The 26941-nt window shown below is 32.7% G+C and overlaps 1 protein-coding gene and 1 long non-coding RNA gene across 11 annotated transcripts in view; both read right to left on the minus strand.

Annotated features, from left to right (window-relative positions):
* The window catches only part of Macrod2 (mono-ADP ribosylhydrolase 2), a 1956002-nt gene that overhangs the window by 1872617 nt on the left and 56444 nt on the right, over positions 1 to 26941 (minus strand). Inside the window, exon 1 of one of the 10 annotated variants that reach the window (XM_078051388.1) lies at positions 25739 to 25838. The exons of the other annotated variants lie outside the window; for them this stretch is intronic. The gene's annotated coding sequence lies outside the window, so the exon portion shown is untranslated. Of the gene's footprint in view, positions 1 to 25738; positions 25839 to 26941 lie in introns of those variants that run through there. 10 annotated transcript variants of the gene reach the window in all.
* LOC120886762 (uncharacterized) overlaps positions 11444 to 26941 on the minus strand; it is a 32215-nt gene continuing 16717 nt past the window's right edge. Inside the window, exons 2-3 of the long non-coding RNA XR_013438513.1 lie at positions 25739 to 25837; positions 11444 to 24513 (exon numbers count right to left, since the gene is read on the minus strand). This is a non-coding gene — a long non-coding RNA (uncharacterized LOC120886762). The remainder of the gene's footprint in view (positions 24514 to 25738; positions 25838 to 26941) is intronic.

The raw sequence follows: 26941 nt of genomic DNA on the forward strand, positions 1-26941 counted from the left end.
CAAATATACGTTTGCATTTAAAGACAATCCACCTCTGAGTAGTTAATAGCGCCACTTGTGACAGTTTCCCATACATTTTAATACATATATTTAAAAACTGTATATTTTACAAAGTGAAAGAAAAATTTTCCAGGGGCCCTCTGGGAAATACAAGTTCAGCAGAGTTCAAGATTTCACTTAGGATTTAATTTTAGAAAGCTGTCAAAAATGTCAAACAATTTGAATACTTGATTAAATAGGGTCACAAATCACTATGAAACAATACTTGAATTCTACTGAACAGAGATGCAAAAAAAAACTAGCAAATATTTTCATAAGACAAATAATCTTTGTTCTATTTGAAAATTACTAAGAGGATAAAGAATAACTTTTTATATTCTAGTATTTATAATAGATCAATAATCCAAGAAAACTTTGTTTTTATAAAGAAAACCAAACTCCAGTTTTACATCAGTAAGCTACTAGACTCATTTCATTTAAATTTTAAAAATAAATCCATTCACCTTAGCCAACTTCACAAATAGAAAGTTACTTTTCTGTAAACCTTCTACATCCTTCCATATCTATTCAGGTTTTATTCTATATTTTTCTTCTTTCTCATTCTAGAATAACCAGTCATCTTATTTTAAAACAAAATCACTCTCATTTTTCCTTAAGAACAAAAATATCCTTCATACTTTACATATTGTTTCTTTTTTAGTAGAGAGTGTGTGTGTGTGTGTGTGTGTGTGTGTGTGTGTGTATTTCCAAAGCCATCACTAACTCTCAAAAAAATCCACATTTGCCCTTAAATGTATATGCCTCGCTTACTCCAAGGCATGTTTCTCTTGAGATAATCCACATTTTCCCTTGAATGTGTATCTGCTTTCCTAAATAAATCTCTGTGTCTAAAAGGCACAGGCTGAAATTCTTTTCCATCACATACACAAAGAAGCCCATGCATCCTAAGTCAAGGTCCTCCTCTCCAGGAATTCTTTGGACCTCCTCTAGGGAGAGTTTAACCAAGTGCATACAGCTGACAAATACAAAACTGGGATTTGAGCCCAGGCAGCACATGTTCTTAACCAATATGCAATGGAGGTTCTCATTTGTCTATTTAATAACAATGGTTTTCTAGATTGGCTACTTTGAAAATAAAGCAAAAGTTTCATATCATATAGCACACCAGGGACTACAGAACTACATAATAAAGATAAATTTGCAGACAAGAATCATGTATCTTTTATTTATGTTTTGTCTTTTATTTATTTATGCAAAATAACCAAACTTGCAGATTCATTTGTCCCAACATGTGTTCTATTTGCACTGACTTTATTGTGATTTCTGGCATACATGTTACTATTTTACCTCTATTTTAAAGGCACCAGTTAACCACTTTAGAAATGGATTAATTCATTTTCTAAAGTAGAAATATGATGCAATTCTATTGTAATAATAACAATACAAGCAAATCTAATCAAATACACAATAAGTCAATAATGACATTAAGATAGTAAAGTAAGAGAAACTATTAACTGAATCTTAATTGACATGAACTGACATTAATTGACATGACCATTACTGTGCTTATGTCAAAAACATTAACTTTTTAAATGATTATTGAGAATATAAAAGAATTTTCATAAAAATCATAACTACATTTTACATTTCAAACTTTGTGAATATATTTTTAAAATGGTTTCATCATTTTCTTTTTGCAATGGTCAAACCATCTGGAAGATACCTGATAAAAAGTTAATATTGAAATGTGGGTGCTCAAACCTCACTTTGGAAGACAAAGAGGCTGGGGAATATTCACACAAAGTGCCTGGGAATTCTAAAAATTCATATTGTCCCCTACATTAGCATTCCTGCATTTTAGTATCCAATGGCATGATATAGAGAAGGCACAATGAGTACAAATGAGTTGTCTCATGATACCACAACAAGGGTATTGTAGCCAATGGACATTTTTCATTCTGAGGATGCCTAAAACGTCAGTTTAGTTTTAATCCATCCAAGAGGATTAGATTAAAATTAATACTCCCTCTCCCTTAAAGAAAAAGCAGATAAGTAGGAAAATACCATGCCATGAAAGCAAAAACAAAGAAAAATCATGAAAATATCTATAGAAATAAAATTAAATTTATAAACAAGATGAGCAGAAAAATAATTTTGGCTTAAGAGGCTGTAAAATGTACAATCAGGGAACCAGAGGAATTCCAAAAAGGCAGGCTGTGTTTCTGAGCTATCTCTTAAATCCAATTAGCCTGCTGATCTCCACACCTCTCTCTTATATCATCATACCTGGCCAATAGCCAACGTACTTGCTGTTCCAGATTCCTCTCATATACATACATGCACAAATCTCCATACTCCAGCATATCTACTCATTCTCAGATCTACAGTTCTTGCTGGAAGTGGTGGCTTGGAAGGATGAGGCAGTAGGATCGATGGTGAGTTCAAAGCTAACCTCAGCAAAGGCAAGGCACTAAGCAACTCAGTGAGACCCTGTCTCTACATGAAACACAAAATATGGCTGGGGATATGGCTCAGTGGTTCAGTACCCCTGAGTTAATTCCCTAGTACCTGAAAAAAAAAAGTATAGTCCTTTTAGGTTTTATAGATGTTACACTAGAAGACTAACTCTAAGCTGGAGGTTAGCAACTTCACTTTTGTGCTGAACCTTCAGTGCTTCCTCCTTCTCCTCCCCTTTCTTCTTGTATCAGTTAGATTTTGTTATTCAACAAACCCTTCAAAAACTTACTTAAAGCAACATTGGTTTTATTATTGTTCATTAGTCTGCTCTAGACCATATCACTCAAATCTGTCTGGCAATCAACAAGCTGGATACTCTTGGGAGCTTTAGTTGGAATGGCTTTTCTTGGCCTCCCATGGCCTCTCATTGTCCAATATGCTAGCCTGGGCTTGGTTTGGCATGACAAAAGAATTCAGATACCAATGTGCATGCATTCTTTAAATCTCTGCTTGGGTCATGTTTTTTGTAGTCAAAGCAAATCACATGAAAAAAGTCCAACGTTATTGTGGAAAAGCAATAAACAAGAGCATACACAGGAAAGTATGATTCTTTGCAGTCTTTTTTGACCCAATGTTCTGAGTTAAATTTTCTGCATCCTTGGTCCCAATATTAGTTTGATTGCAGTGTTTTTTGATGTGAAAGCATTTATTTGAGACATTCTGATTTTATAGAAACCTGGCTTATACTGGGTTTGGTTCTTTTTTTAAATGCCACTTCAGTATTTATCTTCTATTTCCACTAGATTTCTGATAGATACTTTGGATTTATACTCATTAATTTTTTGAAGCTCTGCTGTAGAAATCTAACATAAAAATACCTGTGGGAAACAAGAAGGCAACATAAGAGAATGAGACCAGCTTGGTTTAAAAATAAACAAAATGTACTATGGTATAAATTGGAAAACAAAAAAATGCCATATCCAAAGGATGTAGCCTCAACTTACGTGTCATATGAGGATGTGGACTTTGTGTTTCCATACCTCCTTGTTTTTCAAGAAAAATAGGAAATATAAGTTTTAATGTGAAGTCTCCTAATTTCAAATATTAAAATCTAAATTTTTAAATGCAATATATTTTTCAGTGGCAGGGATCAAATCAAGGGCCTTGTGCATGCTAGCTAGGCAAGTACTCTCCCACTGAGTTATAGCCCTAGACCCAAATAAAATTTTAAATAAAACAATGATAGTGTTTAAGCTAAAGAAAATTGTGGCATATTCCTATATGTACATAGAAAATTTATGTCTGATTCATTTTATTGTCTTTCCTATTCCAAATATGAGTTCTTGAGTTGAAGGTTTCCTTCACTCTTTTTGATTTTGTTTTTGTTTTTTGGAGTACCAGGGATTAAACTCAGGGGCACTCTTTGTCAGGGTTAATTTGTAGCCCAAGGTGAAAAGAATGGGGATCTGTTGCTGAGATTTTTCATCCAAGGAAGCTCTATGAAAGGTGAAAGAGAGTTTTAAGCCAATTAAATAAGTAGACTGCAAAACTGGAATAGCATAGCATGCATATGAGAGAATGCACAAGCACATAAGGGAGTTCACTGTATCCTCAAATAACAATGAAGCTGGATGCATGCCTATACTCCCACCAGCTTGGGAGGCTGAGGCAGGAGGTTCTCAAATTCAAAGCCAGCCTCAGCAACAAGGAAGCCCTAAGCAATTCAGTGAGACTCAGTCTCTAAATAAAATACAAAAAAGGCCTAGGGATGTGCCCCAGTGGTTAAGTGCCCCTGGGGTCAATCCTCATATCAAAATAAATAAATAGGGCCTGAGGTTGTGGCTCAGCAATAGGCCCTGGGTTCAATCCTCAGCACCACATAAAAATAAATAAATAAAATAAAGGTATTGTGTCCAACTACAACTAAAAACTAAGTATTAAATAAATAAATACACAAATAACAATGGAGCCATATATATGTCCTAATTCTATCCTCTTTTCCTATAAAATAAGGTCAAATTTTTATACATCTATTTTATATGTCCTGTTTCTCTATGTTAATATTTTGAATTATTGTAACCACCCTAAGGTACTAAAGGAAATTGAGGGACAAGGAGATGAAGTAAGTAACTTGCTCAAGGTCTTAAAACTGACAGCTGAGATTTGAGCCCTGGAAGCCTGGTTCCAGCATGTGCTTAATCACTTACTGCCTCATAATAAAGGTCAGCCTCATATTATTTAAAAGAAAAGATCTAAAAGTTCTTTAAATAATGGCACACTTCATTCATAGAGGATTTCTTTTTCTTTTTAATTTAACATGACTATCTGTCAAGATGTTTGGGGTGGGAGCTTAGGAATTAAAAATGTATATTTTTCCTACTATTATAACCTCCTAAAAATCAATTCAGTTAAAACATTATGATATGATTATATTTATGGCTCTGAACCTAAAGCTTATGTAAGAATTATGCAACATAATACCTGAAGTAATGTTATGTTAAAAAAAATCAATTAAGTTTATATGGTTGTACTCTAAAATATAAGGAGAATCAAATTAACATAGTAAACACACACACACACACACACACACAAAAAAAAAAGGAGACATAAATCTATGCCCTTCTGGTAAAATGTATAAAATCCCAATTTATCGCAATTTGGTATTTTGCCATTTCACAAAGTACAAATTTTCAAAATTACATTTCAAAATTTATACAGTAAACATTTCTGTAAGATATCTGAAGTATAGAACAAATACCTAATTGATTAACAAATATACCAGGATCTAGCAGATAGGCATATATATTATAAAAGCACAATAAATAAGAATTGATTGACCAATTGATTATGAAATGTGTTTAAGGTGACTTGGTTTGTTCTATAGGTGTCTGAATTCACACAGTAAAACACTTGATAATGAACTTCTCTACAGTAACACATCCAAAGCTATAAAACTAACTTCATCAGTGTAACTTAAATGACAAGTTGAAATATATCCTGTAGTAGATACTAAATCTAAGTACAACAGAGAAAGCAGGAATTACAAACCAAACTTAGTGAAAAGAAACAAAGAAAACTTAGAACTGTATAGGTGCAGAAACCAAAGTCCTGAAAGGTTGTTAATTGCCCAAGGTCATAGAATTAGTTGGTAGCAATCCAGTATTCCTTTCCCTCCACAATGACAAGTCACACATTTTGCATGTTATTTCATAGTTTAATGTTATTTAAAGGCATATCTCTATTTGTGTTACAACTATATATGTATGTGCATTATCCCCTCTTAAAAGAGTCAGTAAAGGATGGTTGCAACAAGGACAGATTCTATAAGAATTATGCCTAGATTTTAATCCCAGTTCTGTCACTTACGAGCCACGTGGTATCTGTCAAATTTAATTTCTCTGGGCCTGTTTCCTCACTTATAAAATGGGAATAGTATCTACATCATAGGGTTGTTGTGAGAATTAAATGGACTATGACATAGTAAAGTATGTGAAACACTGCCCTTCACATAGTGAAAAAACAAACAAAACAGTAAATGTTATCATGCTGGAGGAGGAAGTATCACCAATCTGAAAGTCTGGGCAGAATCGCTTCTTTATACCATACAGGCTATTCAGAAAAATATATTTTTTAACCTATAAAATATATATACATATATATGCATAAGATATTATACATTATAAAATATATTATAACATATTACTTTGCAAAAACACTAACTATGCTCAAATATCCCTCTCTCCTACCAGGTAACCCAGATGTGACTCCAGCAATCAGCAGGGATTAGAGAAGAAAGTCTCTCATGTGAAGCTCAGAAGACAGTAAAAAATGGATAAGCAAATATAAAAGAAAAAATTCCAGGAGTCAAGGAAAACTATGAAAAAGTGTGAAGGATAACCTGAGATTAGAAGCCAGCAATCCCAATGCCATTTGGGAGAGAATGAAACAGGAGGAGCTAGTGTCCACAAGGAATCTAGGTTAACTGACTAGAACAGGGGTAGCAGCCTCTGGCTTTCCATTATGTGCAGCCGTGGCAGGGCCCAGAAGAGATCACTCAAATTTAATGGTGCATAGCTTAAACTGACACACCACGTTCAGGAACAATCTATTCCTGCTTTCTCTGCAGAGTGCTAATAACTGCAACAAACACCTGATTTAAACTGTGTGTAAAGTTAAATATTAAATTACCAAAATGTTTTCTTTAGCTCCAGTACTTTTTTACTACCTATCTTTAATTTTCTCCCAAGTTTCCTTGAACATTCTGGTAATAATTACTTTATTACTAATCTTGGTTCATCTTTAACAAATGTTCATTTATAAACAGCTAAACTGCACTTGGTACTGTACCATGTTATACAATTTAAACATATAGCTAATGCCCACCAAACACCAGTGAAAGAAAATCACTGACCTATCTAATCAATAAGTAGGATTGGATAGGAGCCTGAATAGAAACAGATCCCAGAGGAAGCTCAACATAATCTTGACTGAACTAAGACTGTGGAGACAGAAGAGGGGAAATGTCAGAACAAATACTCCAGAGGCATATTTAACAAAGTATTTGGTCTCACTGGAAGAGGGAAGATAGGAAATTGCTGAGGTTGACTTGCTGATTTCTGACCTAGGTGGCTCTGAGAGGCAATAGAGATGGGAGAACTACTTTGGAAAGGAAGGTAATTAAGTCAGTCTTGGATATATTAAATTTGGTTTCCTGCAGAATATTCAAGTAGAGGTATTACATATATAGGTCTTGGTGCTTATAAGAATGGTTTTCATGCTAGAGATGGAGATTTGGGAGAAATCACATGAAAATGGTCCTGAGTGGTACACAATGAACAAATTCTTAGAAACCAATTGAAGCCTACGAGGAAAAAGTTTAATTTTTTTATTTAAAAAATGGGGGGGACTGGATGTATAACCAATGTGATCCTGCAATCTGTACACGTGGAAAAATGAGAATTCATACCCTATTTGAATCAAATGTATGATATGTCAAGATCATTGTATTGCCTTGAGCAACTAATATAAATAAATAAATAAAGGGGGGATTATCAGCTTCAAATGTTACACACTGAAAATGTACTATTAGATGGAACAACTGTCATAATTGGTTAGCAAGAACAGGTTCAATAAATCCAATACTAGGATGTGCCCACAACTGAGCTTAAACCATTAATGCCTTACAAGATGACAGAAAAATAAGAAGAAAAAAACCTGTGTCCTTAAATGACCACGTGAACTTGCAGTTGACCTGAAAAGTAAAGCAATAACTTTAAAGGTTAACCTTCTTTTTTAAAAAATTATTTTATTCATACATTGTAATTCTACATAACAGTGGGATTCATTATGCTATATTCATACATGCATATGACATTACTTGATCAATCTCATTCCCCAGTATCTTCCCTTTCCCTCTTCTTCTAATTTACCAATCCAGCAAATGAATATAGGAGGGGCTGGGGTTGTGGCTCATAGGTAGAGAGCTCACCTAGCACATGCAAGGCCCTAAGTTCGATCCTCAGAACCACTTAAAAATATATAAAATGGATATAGTATAATTTGTCTAATAAATTCCTTATGAAATCAGGCACAGTGTTGTATGCCTGAAATCCCACTGGCTCGGGAGACTGAGACAGAAAGATCATATGTTCAAAGCCAGCCTCAACAACTTATGAAGTGTTAAGCAACTCAGTGAAACCCTGTATCTAAAAATAAAATACAAAAAAGGGGTGAGGATGTGGCTTAGAGGTTAAGTGCCCCTGGGTTCAATCCCCAGTACCAAAATATAAATAAGTAAATTCCTTTTTGAGAATCTTTGGGTTCATTTCCCATTTTTTATCATTAAAAATAACACTATACTATAAAGACCTTTATATTTACATATAAATATATTTACATATAAATATAATTACATATAAATATAATTATTAATCTGTAATTATTTCTAGGGTTTCAACTCCTAAAGTAGAATTATTAAGTCACACACAGATTTTTGATGCAGACTGAAAGATTAAACTGCTTCATTTACCTATAGATGAGAGGAAAAACAAACAAACATGTCTTAAGACAGGTGAGGAAGTGATTATATGCTAAGATGACTATAGAAAAGATAAAGCCTGAAAAGGCTATCAGATTAGAAAGTCTGTTTATCCACAGTTGAATTATAGAAGTTATATTTCATTAGGTTTCCTATCTTCCTTAATTCTTCCTTAACTCTTTGATTCCTCTAATTTTAGTCAATTTCAGTTTTACTAGTCTCACAATTCTACCAATTCTACTCTTAAAATATCTCAAATTCACTCCCTTTTCTTGACACTTTGCCCAACTCCCCCAGTGTATTAAGAATTAAAATAAATAAAACCAAAAGATAAAAAAGTCACTGACCCTAACCTGTCTTTATCAGTCTTACTTCCCACCTCTTAACCATCACCCTTGCAAACTTTATTATAACTAGATTGCCATTTACTTTCATCCCCTTGACAAATATATATTTTAGGGGGTAGTACAAATATAAGATGGTTTGTGAACTCTCCACTACTCATTTCTTCATTCATTGTGTATATAACTTACTTGTTTTATAAATGATTCTCAATCATTTATATCATTTAGATCCATGTCTTTTCCACATTGACTCCTTCCAGATTCCTACCACAATGACTGACACATGGTAAATACTCATTTACTAAAGGAAGCAAAGGAAAACTAGAGGGAACACTATAGGAGAGAGTAAACAAAGAAACTAATACAAAAGACATACTCAAATCAAGATAAATCACTTAAAATATTTTGTTGACCTATAATAGAAAAACTTATATTTAATGCAAGTTTCCATGCAGAAATGGTAATAACTTAGACATGATATTTTAATTTCCTGCTTCAAAAATCACTAACCTTCAAATCAAGCTTTAATTTTTTTATCATTAATTTTTATTTATTTATTTTTTTTGTATTGGGAATTGAATCCAGCAGTGCTTAACCACTAAACCACATTCCTCTTTTTATTTCAAGACAGGGTCTCACTAAGTTGCTTGGGGCCTCACAAAGTTGCTGAGGCTGGCTTTGAACTTTTGATTCTTCTGCCTTGGCTTCCAGAGCCACTGAGATTGCTCATATGTGCCACAAGCCCCACTGTTCTTTAATCTTTATGATAGTTTCACCAAGTGGATTCCAGAGAACCAGGCAAAATCTTTTGGAGGAAGGCCCAAGAAATCTGACATTTGGCAAGCTTTAAAGTGATTCTTAAACATACTAAATTTAGAGAATCGCTATTCTAAATTATTATTTTGTACATAAAATCACTGACATAATCTTAAATAATACTGGAAGCCCTCCAAATTTATAAATATGTGCCCATTCACAGAATGTAAAAGTTATTGACTTAATGACACAGTATCTTCTTGAACTTCTCTACATTATCACAAACATGAAAGCATATATAACTCCCATCTATATTTAAGATGCTGGTAATGCTTAATGCTATAACCCATGTCGTTATTTTAGAGGTAATAAAATCAGTAGAATTTTTGAAATCTCCAACTCTAGGATATTTAGGGAAAATAAATATCTGTCCCAGTATACTTAGACATTCATCTTCCTGAAACCCTGGAGCCTGCACCCTCTCAAAATTGTCCCTCAATGATTTTTTTATGATTAAGATCAGACTTTAAAAACTGATATGTAAAATCATAAACATTCGTATAACCACCATCTGTACTAGATGTGCTAGTCTGAAAGGAAAAAAATTAATAAAAGACACTTTTTTAAAATGTTTTATTTCTTCTTACTCTTGGCAAAATAGTTTAAGGATTATTTTGAAAGCTTTTCAAATATTAATATGCAATTTTAAAAAGAAACAGCAAATTACTCAACTAATAACAAATTGAAATTGTAAGAAATTTTCAGCAGTAGACTTTACATGAAACTTTTTTCAGTAGAATATTTCAAATGATATAATCAATAGTGTGCCTACATACAAAACTATCAAAAAGTACACATCATCATATTTTGCAACCTTCTTTAGTGTAAGGATGCATGATATTCATTGTTCTGTGGCATACATATAAATGATTACTAATTGTACAATAAGCCATGTGACAGCTTTAAGGTAATTGAAGCATGTAAAATATTCTCTCTTTAGCACATAAGGATTACAAATGATAATAGTATTTTCCTGACTATATTAAGATACTAGATACTTAAGACATAAACTTGAATATCTAATAATCTGTCAACCAATTCAAATATTAGAATCAATGAGACAAACATTATAAACCCTGAATTCATTAGCTGGCCAAGATACACAAAATCTCAACAAATATACAACACCCATGCATAGTCTAAAACACTAGTTTTAAAAAGGGTGGGGTCAATCTACAAGTAAGTCACAATAACCCAACAGGGAAAATGTCATGGCATTTAAGTAGATTGACAGTGGGCACTAAAGCCATTAACAAAAATATTCAATTCGACTTTTGACCATATATATATTAGATTTCCCCCTTCCTCCCACTCAGGTCTCAAATGCTTCTACTGTGAATTTTCTGGAACTTCTGCTCTGAGATCAGAAATCTTGTGTATAGTCTAAGCCTGTTCTCGCAAATGTTTTCTTAGTTTCTTAACTTCACTGACATTAAGCTCTCTACTAAGAATACAATTCATTTTTAAAGGTGGTATTTTTTAACTTTCAGCATATATCCTAAGAGGTAGGGATATATGCTAAAAGTTAAAACTTCCACATCTAAAAAAAAAAAATTTCCCTTCTTTCCCTCTTTGCAAAGTAAGAAACATGAACATATAAATAGTGAAATGGCTTGGACTAGAGATTAAAGCAACCCTTATCAAATGGTTGAAGACCAAAATAAAAGGAATCATCACGGTCTTTTAGAAAAGCTTGCAGAAAAGAATCAGCTACAAACTGTAAAATAAGTTGTTAGAGAGGAACTTCTACTTTCTTTGGGGCTCTGCATGTATGGGTCTTTTTGTTACAACAATTAAATATATACCACAACCTATGGCTTTTCACCAGGAATAAAGTCTTAAGTCTCTATAGCAATGTCAGGTCCTACGGGGTCTTACCAGTCTTCTCCCTTTCACTAGCTTTGCTCTAACCCAACTGAAAGCCAGTTATAGATGCTTTTACCTAGATTTTCATATGGTTGATCTTTTATCTAGCTTGTAGTTCTTAGTCAAATGTTACCCCCTCAGAAAAAAATTTCTGTTATATATCCCATCCTTTTTCTCTTAGCATAGTCCAAAATTATTTGTCCATCTGTCTTTTCTAGCTAAAATGTTAAGTACTTTGACGAAAACAAAAAAAATCTTTTGTTTTATTAATGATTATACTTCAAATACCTGAAATTTCAGTAAGTATTGTTAAATAAATGTTTTTCTAAACAATGAAGTTATCTACCTCATCAAGGCACTGTCTACCTCAACCTGGGCACTCTTCACACAGTTCTATGTCCCTTCCTGTACCTCAAGTCTCTGATTAAATGTCAATGCTTCAAAAAGTTTTCTCTGACCAAACTAACTATATATCCTTGGTTCCAACTGAAGCCCATCACATTCTCTATCACTTCACCCTATTTACTCCCTTCATACTTTATGTTTATCTACATATCTATTGACCATCTGCCCCCAAATATGTAAAGTGTGATCATATTGGTAGCCTCATTTGTCATTTTCACTCCCAGTCTTATTTGCCTAGAATAGTGTCTGGTACTTAGTAAGTGCTCAATAAATTTTTGAGTGAACAAATTAATGATTGTAAGTATGTCTGTAAAACAGTGTTAAGTCTTTGATAACTTGTGATATTAACAAAATGCAAAAAATAACTTCAAAATAATGTTTACCCTGAATCATGAACTACATCCAATAAAAAGACAGGTAAGAAAAAGAACAAGAGGGAAATTAAATTTTTTCACCTCAAGATGGGGAAATTAATTTATTCTTGGTATTTAAATTAAAAAAACATAGTCTCAAATATTTGGCAAAATTTAAACACAATTTTCAGCAGAATTAAAAATAAAGTTAACTCTCTGCACACATATACATACACACAAAGAAAGCATCCAGCATAATAATGGCAATAAAACATTTAAAATGAAAAAAAAAAAGTTATACTATGATTGAAAATAAGTCCGATTCGTCTAGTAAAATTTTTAAAAAAAAAAGACTCTCAAAAAGGGTGAAAATTCTTTAAGGGAAAAATTTTAAAAAATTTTAGAAAAAAACAAAACAAAAAAACCTCTTAAAGAAAGTAAAGATATAGCCAGCAAATGAAAACAAAAAAAGAATTGGTGGGGAGGATTTGTGACAGGTTTTTGCAGTTATGTTTTAAATGTACCCTGCAATGGGAGGTCAGAAAAGAGGTAGAATCAGATATCAGAAAACAGAGGAGAATGACTGGCAAAGGATATTTTTTGACATCTTCATTAAGGGATAAAACTGTAGATAAATTATAATGAATTTCAACTGTTTCAATATTAATAATATCTTTACACTAAAGAAACATTTTGTTTCCTTTCAATTGATTTTTTTGAAATGTAGCATACATGCAAAAAAGCCACAAATCAATATTATACAACTCAGTAAATTATCATAGTCAGATACCCATGTAACCACCACTCAAAAAACAGAACATCACTAAACAGAGAAGTCCCCCCATACAACTTCATAATCACTACACCTTCCTTCCTCCTTCACAAAATCAAGCGCCATCCCGAGATCTAATCCCTAGATTAGATCTTTTGAATTTTATACCTTCACATACTATATGTCATTTTGTGTGTGGTTTATTTTGGAAAACAGTATATATTTGTGCAATTTATTTTTTTATTGCATGGGGCTGTAATTTGTGCATTTTCATTGCAGAAATCACAATCCATTTATTCATTTTACTACTGATAAGCATTTATATTTCCAGGTTTTTGATACTTTGAACAAAACGGTACTTGTCTTTTAGTGAACTTGCACATTTGTGTACACATACACACACACACACACACACACACACACACACACACACACACACAGAGCTTTATTAATAACTACCAGCTTTTAAAAGTAATTTTTCCGACTTACACTCCTACATGCAGTAAAAGTTGCACTGCTTTTTTAAATCTTTTTTTCTTTTTCAGTGTAGAGAACTGTGCATGCTGAGCAAGTACTCTACAATCCCCAGCCCTGCTCTTCAAAATTTGCTTCACTTAAGTATTGTTCATCTGTTTAACTTTAGTCATTCAGGTGAAGTTTGTAATGTTATCTCATTATGATTTTAATTAGCATTCCCCTGATAAATAATAAAGCTTTTCATATATTTATGGGCCATTTGACTATCCTCTTTTGTGAAATGCCTGTTCAGGTCTCCTTCCCATTTTTTTCTATTGGGATATCTGTCCTTTTTAAAATGATATATGGAAGTTTAGATAATATAGACACAAGCCATTTGCCAAGTATATGTATTACAAGTATCCTCCACTTATTTGGTTTGCTTTTATCTCTTTCATTGTTACTTTTGATGACAGAAAATTCTGAATTTGTCAATGGTCAAAAAGTTCTTTCCTTTATACCATTAAGTTTTCTGTTCTGCTTAAATACTACAAGATGATGAAGATAATCTCTTATCCTATAGAAGCTCAATTATTTTACTTTTCACACTTAGATCTTCAACCAGTTGTGCATGCTGAAAAACAGGGATCAAGCTGCATTATTTTCCCAATTTGCGTATCCAAATGATCAGGAACTTTATTGAAAATATTATTTTAATTGATGAAATGTAAAATCCTCTACAAAAATATCATTAATTTTAAAGAATAAAAAATGTAGTACTAAAACATATTAGAAACAATGAAAAAAATAACAAATACAACAACAATGTAAATCTTTAATTCTTATAAGTACATGATAGTTGAAGCAATCAAAAAATTGAAACTATCAGGATAATGCATGTAATATGTGCATATATATACATACGCACTCTCTCACACACATATAGCACTGTGCACTTGACAGAGGTGTCACCTTATTTCTCAGTGTGTGGGGAACATTTTAAATACTGATCTTATATGTCTCATAAGAAAAAAATCTCGGTAAATTCTCAAAAAAAGAAACTATACATGCCTTATTCTCTAATCACATTATTATAAAGATACAAATTAACAATTGTATTTTGAATATATGGACCATTTCATAATTTAAGATACCCTCCTAAGTAACTTTGAAATCAATGAGGAAATCACAGCTACTAAATTTTATTGAAAACTAAAAAAAAATAAAAACAGCATATATCAAATCATATGGCATTTAGTCACAACTGCAATAAGAAGCAAAATTAGAATATTAAAGCTTTCACAAAAAAAGAAAAATAAATTGGAATATTAAATTGTTACAAAGAAAAACCTGAAATAAGTAAATTTTTTTCAGTTGCAGAATAGAAAATAAATGTCAGTGCTTCAAGAAAAACCAATAAAATACACATACCTTCAATCTGATTAAATATCTAAAAAGATAAAACACAAAGCATAAAATTGATAATAGAAAGGGCCTTATATTACATAAGGAGGAGATAAACTACTATAAGAAAATTCTATGTACAACTGCTTCATAATTTTTTTAAACTAAATGAAAGTTCTTAAGAAAGAGTAGGCCCATCTGGAATGCCTATTGTTTGCTTTGTCAGGTGTCACACAAAGACTTTTTTATTCATTCTCTAGACACATAATGTGCCTCATGCACAGAATGATCAATGGATCTTTAAGGATGCACATTCGTATTTTTTTTGTCTCTAAAGTTTCTGATCTTTCCCTAATATCACTAAGGAAGAACAACAAAACTAAATGATATAAAGAAAAATACACAACTCAACTGAGGAGCAACAACAACAAAAATAACACAGACTGAAGCAAAGATCCAGTGGAATCAAAGAGATGGGATAGACTTCAAGATTAACGCACTTTGAAAAACTATCACTGGAGGGCAGCATTGCAAAGACTCTGAATAACTCTCAAGTCCTTTTAAGAACTAGAGTAAAATTATAAAGCACAGCTAAGTTCATTTTTAATACTAAAAGAAAATGTTTTCACGTGGTTGAATAATCTTAAGAATGCTTAAAATATGATATTCCATTTAAAACAAGAAAATGAATGCAGATTTTCCCTTGGAATTTCACAAAACAAAGACAACCGTAACAAAGTAAATTTAGGTAAATGAGTCTATAAATATAAAAAATTATTTTCTAAACTAGCTTTGGTATAGCAACTGTTCAGCTTGAAAATAATCACATTTCCTTTATATTTTCTTATGGCTTCTGTCCACATATTTATATTAATAAAATTAATTTATTCCACATAGAACTAGTCTCAGGCAGCCTATAAATAACAATTCACTCAAGAACATAAACTCTGAGAAAGCATTTTGAAGGAAAGATTAAGAGAACAAATTCTTCTGAAAGAAAATCATTGCCTATGCTTTCTGGCCAAATGGAAACTGCTCTGGATGAATTTACCAGTACTAAATCTGAAGTACTCTTTCTGTACTTTTTATGTTTCTGCAATTCTCTGTGGCATCCAATACAACTAAATATTATTCTTCAGTGAAACACTAATTTCTTGCCTCCCAACATACCCAAACCACCATGGTCTCTTTTGTCATGAAAAGCGCTGTGTTGGCCCTGTCACTAACCACTTTTAAAGTTTAGAATTCCTTAGGATGCAATCCTTAGTCCTCTTCTTACGATATCTTTTACTTTAAAAAAAAAGAAAGAAGCAGCATGGTGATGCACACATTATAATCCCAGCGGTTCAGGAGACTGAGGCATAAGGATCACATATTCAAAGCCAGCCTCAGGAACTCAGCAAGGTCCTAAGCAACTTAGCAAGACTCTGTCTCAAAATAAAAAATTTAGGGGCTGGGGTTGTGACTCAGTGGTAGAGCACCTGCCTGGCATGTGTGAGGCACTGTGTTCCATCCTTAGCACCACAAAAAAATAAAGTTATTGTGTCCATATACAACTAAAAAATAAAATAACAGGTTGCTTTAAAATAAATAAACAAAAATAAAAAGGGTTGGGGATGTGACTCAGTGATTAAGTGTCCCTGGGTTCAATCCCTGGTGCCATAAATAAATAAATAAAACAAAGGGCTTTCCCTATTTCATTCTCAAACCAACTTCTCACAACTATACCTCAGCTATCTCTACTTGGATATTCCACAAATATTTCAATTCCAACATAGCTCTTCACTTTTCACCAACTATGTGCTCAGTCTTAATCTCTTTGCTGATTAAGACAGAAATGCTACTTCCCAAATCACCTTTCCTATCAGTAGTACAACCACTGTGGTTTTGACCAGCTTCAAATATTAAGAGTGTTGTATTTGATAGCACAATGGCATTTAACATTTTGAATGTGAATTCCTTCCTGGGGTGAGGAAATGCATGTTACATTCCAGGACTCTGGAGAACCAGACTTCCTTTTAAAGCACTCTTATTACTTGCCCTATTCCTTAAGGAATTTGAGTTTGAGGCTTAATTATTTTGGCTTAGACTACTACCTTGGACTGTGTACTTGGACCCCAAGTCTCAAGTTTTCACTCTTCAATTCATCCTCCACACTAATACCAGACTCTTCTCTTTAAAATACAAAAGCAAAATAAATAAATAAAATGCAAAAGCCAAAACAGATCACTTCAAGTGACCCCCCCTATTTATCTTAAGACAAGGGGCTACACAGAGCCAAGACATGTTATGACCAAACAGATCCCTGCTTGCCAGGCATGGTGGCGCACACCTGTAACTGGGGAGGATGAAGCAGGAGGATCACAAGTTCAAAACCAGCCTCAGTAACATACCAAGGCTCTAAGCAACTCAGAGACTTGTCTCTAAATAAAACATAAAAAGGGGCTAGGAATGTGGCTCAGTGGTTAAACACCTCTGGGTTCAATCCCGGTACCAAAAAAAAAATTTTTTTTTAATGGCTGAGGATGTGACTCAGTGGTTAAGTGCCCCTGGATTCTATTCCTAGTACCCAAGGGGGAAAAAAAGGAAAAAAAATCGCAGACCCCTGCTGATTTCTACAACCTCCTCTTCTCCTCTTTCACCATCTAGCTTTCTTCTTTGAGCCACTGCTATGGCAAAAGGTCTACAACTTATCCTCAGCAGACAACTTCCCATGCTGAATGTTTGGGATACTATCTCTCCTCTCACCTCCCCAACTGCCTGCCTGTGGAATTCCTCTTCAACCTTCTGCATCCTGCTAAATTGTTACCTACTCTAAGAGTTTCCCTAATATTCTTCAGGAATCACTCCCAACCTGATAACTTTCATCACTGGGGAGATTACACTCAGTTGTAAACATCCTTTGGAAGGAGATCCCATTTCATTTCTTCTAATGTGCTGAACATTAGCAAGTAACTTGGCAAAGAATAGCCTCTCGGGCTGGGGATGTGGCTCAAGTGGTAGCGCGCTGGTCTGGCATGCGCGCTGGTCTGGCATGCGTGCGGCCCAGGTTCGATCCTCAGCACCACATACCAACAAAGATGTTGTGTCCGCCGAGAACTAAAAAATAATAAATATTAAAAAAAAAAAAAGAATAGCCTCTCAATAAATTTGAAATGACCTCATGAATGCCCAATGTCTATAGCTACTTAACAGACATGACATATTTAGAGCAATTTGGGGACTGCCTAGCAGACAACTTTTTCTTTTCAGCCCTCATCCCAGCACAGGCACAAAGATATCAACTCAAGTCACACAGTACAGTTCTTTTTCCTCTTCAGACTAAATGAGTCACCATATCCTCTCTTCTACCTCTACAAAAGCACGATTATCTTAAATTGAAAATTTGATCATATCACTCCTCCAAGCCCCACAGAATAAATGCACAACACCTCAGAATAGACTATAATCTTATTCAAAACATTGTTAGGGGATCAGTAGTAGCCACAGAAGCACTACCTACTGAATATAAGGTCCCACCTCATACTTACTAAACCAGAATACCCATTTTAGAAGCAATTCATATGCAAAGTAGTTTGCATTATCATGAAAAGGCCCTGGACTGAGACTATTAGGTGGTCCCCACTCATTGTAGCTGCTTCACCAGCTACTTTCCCAGAGAGAACTCCACCCTTAGAAGTCATCTACCAGTTTCTACAATTAAGTATATAATCTTTTTACTTCCTTTTTCAATTTCCTGGTGCACCACAACCCACTCTCCCAAATTGATTCTTTTCTGTTATGCCTTCACTTTTCTACAATGTGTGTCTCACCTTTTCTCTTTCTCCTTGCTGCTCGTAGTTCATACAGGACTATATTTTGTTTCATAATTAAAAGAATCTAAGACATTAGAATTTTTATCTCATTTAACTTTTTGTTTTAAGTACCTGGGGCAAAGGTAGGAGGGCTTTAAAAATGTCAGTTAATTAAACTGTAAATGAAAACCAACAGTCCTGATGAATAAATACACTAACAAAAGGCAAAAAACAAAGGCAAAAAAAAGTGCCTGTTTATTGCTTCTGTGTACAAACTGATCTACCTTTACTGTAATAATAAAAGTAAACAGAAGTAAGCAAATCTTACTAATAAAAAAATAATCTGGTAGTGACTGGCAATTTTATTTGAAGAAAGATGAGCAATTAAACTAAAAAACATTAACAAATGAATATTCATCTTAAGCTATTTTAGAAAAAAAAAATATCATTTGATAAGACTTTCTCCTAAAACTTTTAAAGTAGGAAGATTCCTGCCTTTGATAATAATTTTGAATGTCTGATAATGTGCATAACTAGAGATGGTGAGTAAAGTGAGAAGTTAAAATTTTTGGAAGATAAGTAATTAACTTTCATAAAGTAAGATCTGCACAATGATCAAGTAGTAATTTAGAAACCAAAGTAATCTCTATGGGTAAGAAAGGAGTGGTGTGGTAGTAGTACTAATATTGAAAGATGAATTACTTCATTCAGAGAAAAAGTATGAATTCTCTAATTGCAAAATGATAAAAAAGAGAAAGAACATTTAAGTGTTTAATAGGTTACTGTTAAAAAATGGGTTTCTAGGCTGGGGATGTGGCTCAAGCGGTAGGCGGCCCGGGTTCGATCCTCAGCACCACATACCAACAAAGATGTTGTGTCCCCGAGAACTAAAAAATAAATATAAAAAATTCTCTCTCTCCTCTCTCACTCTTTAAAAAAAAAAAAAAATGGGTTTCTAGATAATAGTCTTATTTAATCCTTTATCCTGATTTTAAGATGTGCCTGCATAAAAGAAAAGAATTTATCCAAAAAATTATAAAATTGTTTCTTATTTAATAACCTTTATTGAATTTTAATACCTTTATAATTTACATACGATTCTATTTGCTTATTTAATGAAAGGCAAAGTGAATCTTCACTAAACCATGATACCAAAAATTAGTGCCACATATAAAATGAATAAGTTATTTTTAAGTATTTCAATGCTCGAATTCCAGATGTAAATTTAATATAAATGGTATGTATTACATAGCATAGAAATTTGACCAACAATTGAATGTGATATTAAATTGGCATTTGATAAAGCAGCTAATTCCAATTTAAACTGGCTGTTAAAAAAGTGTTTGTTTTCAACACACATAAATAAGTTTTTATTTAGTTCCAGTGATTCACCTTTTCTTTTTTGCATCTCTTCAGGTGATCAATGGTTCATAAACCAAGTCATTTCACAGTTAGAAGTACCCACTACCTTTGTGTTGGCTAACATAAGAGAACTAAAATGGAAGTTTATTGAGGACACAAAAAGGAAAAAACAAAAATTTCATTCATGAATTGAAAAGAAAAGGAACTAAAGATATGCAATGTAGAATGTCCTTACTCTCAACTATAATAGAAATAGAATGGGAAGCCTGAGAATATTGCCACCAAAACAACTACCTCCCATACTAATGCAATCATCCTTACTTACATTAGAAATTGTATTTCAAATTGATCAACTAATTCATCATTTATTAAGCACTTACCTACTAACTGCAAGGCATTGTGCTCACAAAGGCCAATAAAAGACACTGCTTACAAAAGTTCTTCAGGAATATAAAGTACAGAATAATTTTTCAATATGCATCTTGTGCTTTTCCAGTCTCTCAAAACCTACAAGAATTACTTATTCCCACAAATGCTGATTCCTACATATTACCAAATATAGTGTTAAGCACAGAGAACATAATAAAGTAAAACAGTTCATATATCCCAGATAAGCTTTCAATGTATTTGGGAAGGCAAAATTAAACTGCGAATTAAAATAAATGTAAGAAGTGCTTTAGATGATCCCATATAAAGAGGAAAAAATAGTGGAGAGAGGGAAGCTAGAGAGATAACTATAACATTAGCTAAAACTACATGCTAGGAAAAGTACTAAGCACTTCCATATTTTCAAAAATCCTCATAATGATCCTATATGGTGGAAGGATTATGCTCATGCTTCTTTTGCAAACTGAAGAATCTAAAGAAGTTTAAATTTTCCAGAAGTCATAATGGTAAAGGGGAGAGCAAGAAGCTGGGAACTAAACCAAGGTTATGTGAATCTAAAGATCATGCAAGGTCATAACAGGTCCTGTGTATGAGTTTGGTACTTTATCAAAGGATTTTAAGGGGGAGGAAGGGAAAGAATGATTTGATCAAATTTTGCCTTTGGAAAAGATTCCTTTAAGGAAAGAAGGGGAGGGGGATAAGATATCACAAGATAAAGGACAGACCACTGGAGTAGAAGGAAGAGAACAAGAGAGAGAGAAAAAGGTAAAGGAGAAGAAATATGAAATGAATTTAACAAAATTGTGCTATATGTGTGTGTATAATTTATTGTAAGTATGTTGTACATACTATATATATATATATATTCCAAAGGGTATTTCACCTTTATGTAGAAAACACAATCAAAAATAAATAAAGGAGTGAAAAGAAGATCAGTAGAGGAGGGAAAATAGAGAAAGGGAAGAGAGGAAAAGGGGGGAATGGGAATTGAAATAAAATTCTTTGCATATATGATTTTGTCTACATAAAGCCAACTACTAAAAAGAAAAAAAGAACGATTCCTTTAAGAAGGGTATGGATTGTACAAAGCAAGACTTTAGAGCCAATAGTATAATAATAAGAAATGTTTAGGGCAGGAATGATAAAGATGGACATAAAGAAATCTTAATAATTTAGGGCTTACCGGATATGATTATTATTGGAGAGGTGTAAATGACTTAAACCAACTTTATAAATGAAGAGATTGTTCTCCAAAATAAGGGTAAAGGATGATCAGGTTGAACTGAAGATAACGAATTGTTTCGATCAAATTGAATTAGAAACAAAAAAACTAACAATTGTGATATCTTAGTTCATACACTGAGCACAACTATGGAATAATAATGTTGGATATTTTTTAACTATTCATGAAAGCCTACTTATTAAATATGACTTTTGTCATATATTTTTTCTAAATTATTGTTTATGCATTCCATATCTCACTGTATAATACTATTTCATAGACTTAATGTTTTTTCTCTAGTAAATCATGATCAATTTTTTTAAAGTTACACACACAATTCCATGGGCACAATTTGAAAGAAAGTTAAGGTTACCTTTTCCAACACAAGAGCCAATTGTTTCCTGATAGCCCCATATCTACTATGACTTTGCTTTAAATTGTTATATTTTAAAACTTACAGCTCTATGAAGTCAAGCTCAAATAGCCAAAAATATTTACTATTGTAATAATTTTCCTTATGTGTTAGTAACCAGGACTTAAAAAAAAATTATAATATTCTAGATGACCAAAGTAACGCTCAACCTCACAAACACATATATCACTTTAATCTTGCCTCCCAAAAAGGTAAAGCTATTCCATTTTGTTGTCAAACGAAACATTATATTTTAAAATCAAATCTCTATTATTTGGGTATTACATAATCATATTTCCAGGGCAGTGTGTTCTCTAGCATAGTATTCAAATGGCATTCCTCTTTTGCCTGTCCTTTCTAAAAAAGAAACATGTAGAGAAGGGATGGAAAAAAAGCTACACAAGTATATTCAATAAAATTTTCTTGGGTGACTTAGTTTCTAGGACACAAAAGTATTGAGGCTAAGAAGAGAAAACAGGTTAAATTAAAATTGCTTCCTATAATAAGAATTTTTATTACATTTAAAATGTCCATGCTAATCCTTTCATCCACTGCAAAGAAGAATAGCTTCTATGTTGGTGTTCCCAGGAATCATAATCAATGCTGAGCCCTCCTTCAGTCATTCACAGGAATAGCAAAGTATGTATATGTCACTGAACACTATAATTTTTTTTATATTTTTATTTTTTAGTAAATTCCATAAAGTTATTCATATTTTTTACAATTCTTAAACTCTTCCTTGAAAATGATAAAAACATAATACTTTCACTGAAATCAATGTAATACTACAAAAAGTAAAAGAAAATTACTTCTGCTCCTTTTTTATTATCCATCCCATTTATCAAGACAATTAGGCCCTTCTTTAAGCTCAAATACATATACATTTTACAGAATTACAAAGTTTTTTAAATAGAATACTTTATGAATCATAAATTGCTGACTTCACTCACTAAAATATCACAGACATTCCTCAATATCTACAGAAAAAAAAAGAGAAAAACCTTTCTTTTTAATTTCCATAATATTTCATGGCAACCCTTCTTCTATCTTGATGTACATTAGGTTAATCCTAGCTTTCTGACATCACAGTAAGGTGGTGATAAACATGCTTACACAATTCACTATGTCAGACTGAAGCAGTCATACCTCTATATATAAACACACTCAATTAACAAGAGAGCATGCAGAAGAAACCCCAATGCATGAGATGAACTCCCAATCAAGAAATCCCCTTTAGAGAAAGAAAAGATTTTTGACTAAAGAGATATTAAGTTCAAAATGAATCATAATGTGATATAAAAATCCTTAAACTATGAGAAGACTGAAAAATGAAAAACAAGGTTTGGAATTCATATTATAGAACTGGCCTGGAGAATTGAAACAATTTTAAGTTTAAAAACAAAGTTTTCCTCTTGTCTGCCAAAGAAAAGCAAAGCTGCCTACCAGAGTAGGATCACATGCTAAAAAATTTTAAAATAAATAAAAATTAAACTAAAAACCTACACAAATCAATTCATAAGATACTTTCTACATGAGAATCAAAAAATTTTAATTTTCAAAAATTTAGATTATCATTTAGGATCTCAGTTTATACCAAGATTTAGAAGAAAATTTGTATAAAATCAACATTTTTGATATTATAAGATACTTATTATTTTAATTTTTATTTTAACATATTCAGTAATATTAGATCTGTCAGAAATCTCAAGGAAAACAGAAAATGATATGGTCACATATCATAAAAACAAAAATCATTTAAGTGTGAAAAATAAAATATCAGTTCCATTAAGAAGTCTATGGATATCAAACTGGAGATTTGAACACAATATGGATAGAAATCAACATACTTTATTTTAAAAAATTATATTTATTGACAAAACCCACAACAGTTGGTGCTTGAGCACCATAAATTATTAAATGTAAGCGGGATACAACACAAAGCTCTAATAACAAATACATAGACTGTACTTTTTAGATTCTGGCAAACACCAAACTTTAATTCATCTTGGAAGCACTATTGAAATAGAAGTAAGAGTGCCATCATTCACAGGACAAAGAGGTGGTTCTGAATGTTCACAGATGGTGATAACTGTACACAGCAGAGAGAAAAAGTCCTGGGTTGAAGTACCAATTTCTCTTCCATATTAGAAGACCAGCATTCTTTCATCAAGACCCACAGAATTCAGTCATTCTTTACTCCCTTCTCAGTTCTCTATGTTCACTCTAGAAGTTATCTTGGTGTTAAATACACAACAAAAAGACATGCTTCTATCACCCTTTGTGTTTGTTTGCCTTCTCTCAAACAGTATTTCTTTTTCCTTCTTCAAAACAGACTTTTCTCATAGGAGTCTTCAATGGATCTTTCTTGATTCAAAATGAACTGGAAGACAAGATCGGATAAAAGGGCTCTTTTCCTACTGCCCAAGCTAGAAAAAAACAAAAAACAAAAGAAGAAGACAAAATAATGCAAAATTCTCTCTTAAGAGCAACATTTTTTTCTTTGTTTCAGTGAAAACAAGAAAGAAAAAACTTTACCAGAAAAGAATAAAAGGTCATTTCACTTTCTTTAACTAGGCCAATTTTCTGTTGACAGAACTTTGTGTACTTCCATGTAATTGGGTTCCAACAACTAAGTTTTGAAAAACAACTTTTCCCTACATACCCTTGCATACTTTTTACATTATCATCTAAAAAGTACAACAGAATTACTGATTATCAGGAATACAAGTGAACCCTTTCTAAAACTTTTTGATGTTTTAACTGCACTTCTAAGAAAATCTTTTAGAAATTCCCCCAACATATGGTTTGCAAAGAAAATTTTGCAATATTTTTAAGCCACAAAGGAAAAAGAATATAATAGAAGCCATTTCCTCAGCTCTTCGGCACTTAAAACTCTGCTATTCTAGGGAAAAATTGAGCACTTAAAACTTAGGAACTCCCTTTAATTAACTACTTAATTAAAATGCATAGCTATGTTAAACATCTTCTAGACTAAGAAGTAAATCAGAGTGTCAAATAGTTAAACAGCCAATTAACATAACCAAAAAAGAAGAAAAATCAACAAGTTTATTACAAATAAAACTTTTAACCCATACATTCAAAGTATTTAAAATTCGATACAATTCAAGATCCAAACATTTTCAATTGGTTTCTAAGTGTTGACAGCTAATACTGTTAAGTCAGCACGCTACATATGCAAATGTCCCTAGTGAATCTAATTAACAGGAGTGAGGGGGCAATTAGGAATTCTCATGTGGGGTTGGGTTGTGGCTCAATGGTAGAGTGCTCACCTAGCATGCACTAGGCACTGGGTTCAATCCTCAGCACCACATAAATGTAAAATAAAGATATTGTGTCCACCTAAAACTGAAGAATAAATATTTTTTTAAAAAAAATTTTCATGTAACTCCCTTTATTATGGAGATGAGAGCAAAAGTTGTGCAAGTGTGCAAGAACAGAAGAAAAAAAAACACAGAAAAATGCTAAAATTCTTTTTTAACTATTCTCCCACTCTTGGAAAAGAACTCTGCACCACCCTACCCTCCCATCTCCCATACTTCCCCCCACCCACCATCCACTCTTCCAGAAATAGAACTATTTTATCCAGTAAAAACACAGCAACCAAGTAAAAATATACAATAAGAAAAATACCTGTGAGATTTTCTTTCCATAACTTGTCCCAGGCAAGGATCCTCAGGTACTCTCTCTCATGCCATCCTCCACCACTTCTTCAACCATTAGAGATGCATCCTGAATGATGGTGGAGGGTTCAGAAGTTTATAGTAGATGTGGCATACTAAGACCAAGGGTCATATCCATCTCTTCACAAAAAGAATAGTGCCTTTCAAGCAGTCCAGAACACCACTGCACACCTCTGTGATTATACTCATGTTACTATTCTGATACTGAACAATTCCTACTCTTGACCCAAAACAACTCACCAAGAAAACCTCAGAATCTTGAATATGTCATTCTTCTGGCTTTTTTCTTTATCATTCATTATTTATATATATATATATATATATATATATAGACTCATTTCCATAAAAAATGCTGGATAATATCCTTTATTAATAAATACCTAAAATTTAAAGAAATCCTTACTTTAAGGTATTCTCCACATACATATTTTCTCTCATAAAATCCATATGAGGGAATTATTTGTTATCCCACTACCATACTTTAGGTAAATAAGAACATGCAGGAAAAAAAGTTAAAATACAGTTTGCTAAGTGTCTCCAAGTATTAGGAGACACTCTAATGTAATTGTAGCTCTGTAATTTTATATATATATATATATATGTATATATATATATACACACACACACACACATATTAGTTTATATATATGAACTACATATATAAGTTCTTTACAGAACAACCGTGTGTTTAAAAAAATAATATTCCTCTCATTTCTCCATCCTTCTCTCAAAATGAAATCTTTATTAATTAATATGTCCTTTCTTCTTTCTTGTACACATAATTTCTGGTCACAAATATACTATGCATACTTTCCTCACAATTTGTTTTTTCAACTTAATATATCTTGACTACCTTTTCATATAAGTATACTGTCAATTTCATGTATCTATTTGGTATTTGTTTCATATTTATATAATATTTTATAGAATACCTAGATACTGTGCTTTGTTTATTTTCTCCCTTCCTCCTATTTCATCAAAAGACTGAAATAATTGGTTTCTATGTTACATGTCACCTAAATACTTGATTATACACACACACACACACACACACACACACACACACACACACACACAAACATTATATATATTGTACTGGGACTGAATCTAGGGTACTTTACCCTTTTACCACCAAGCTATATCCCAGTCCTTT

This window comes from Ictidomys tridecemlineatus, chromosome 5, assembly GCF_052094955.1.
Source record: "Ictidomys tridecemlineatus isolate mIctTri1 chromosome 5, mIctTri1.hap1, whole genome shotgun sequence".
NCBI classification, from domain to species: domain Eukaryota; kingdom Metazoa; phylum Chordata; class Mammalia; order Rodentia; family Sciuridae; genus Ictidomys; species Ictidomys tridecemlineatus.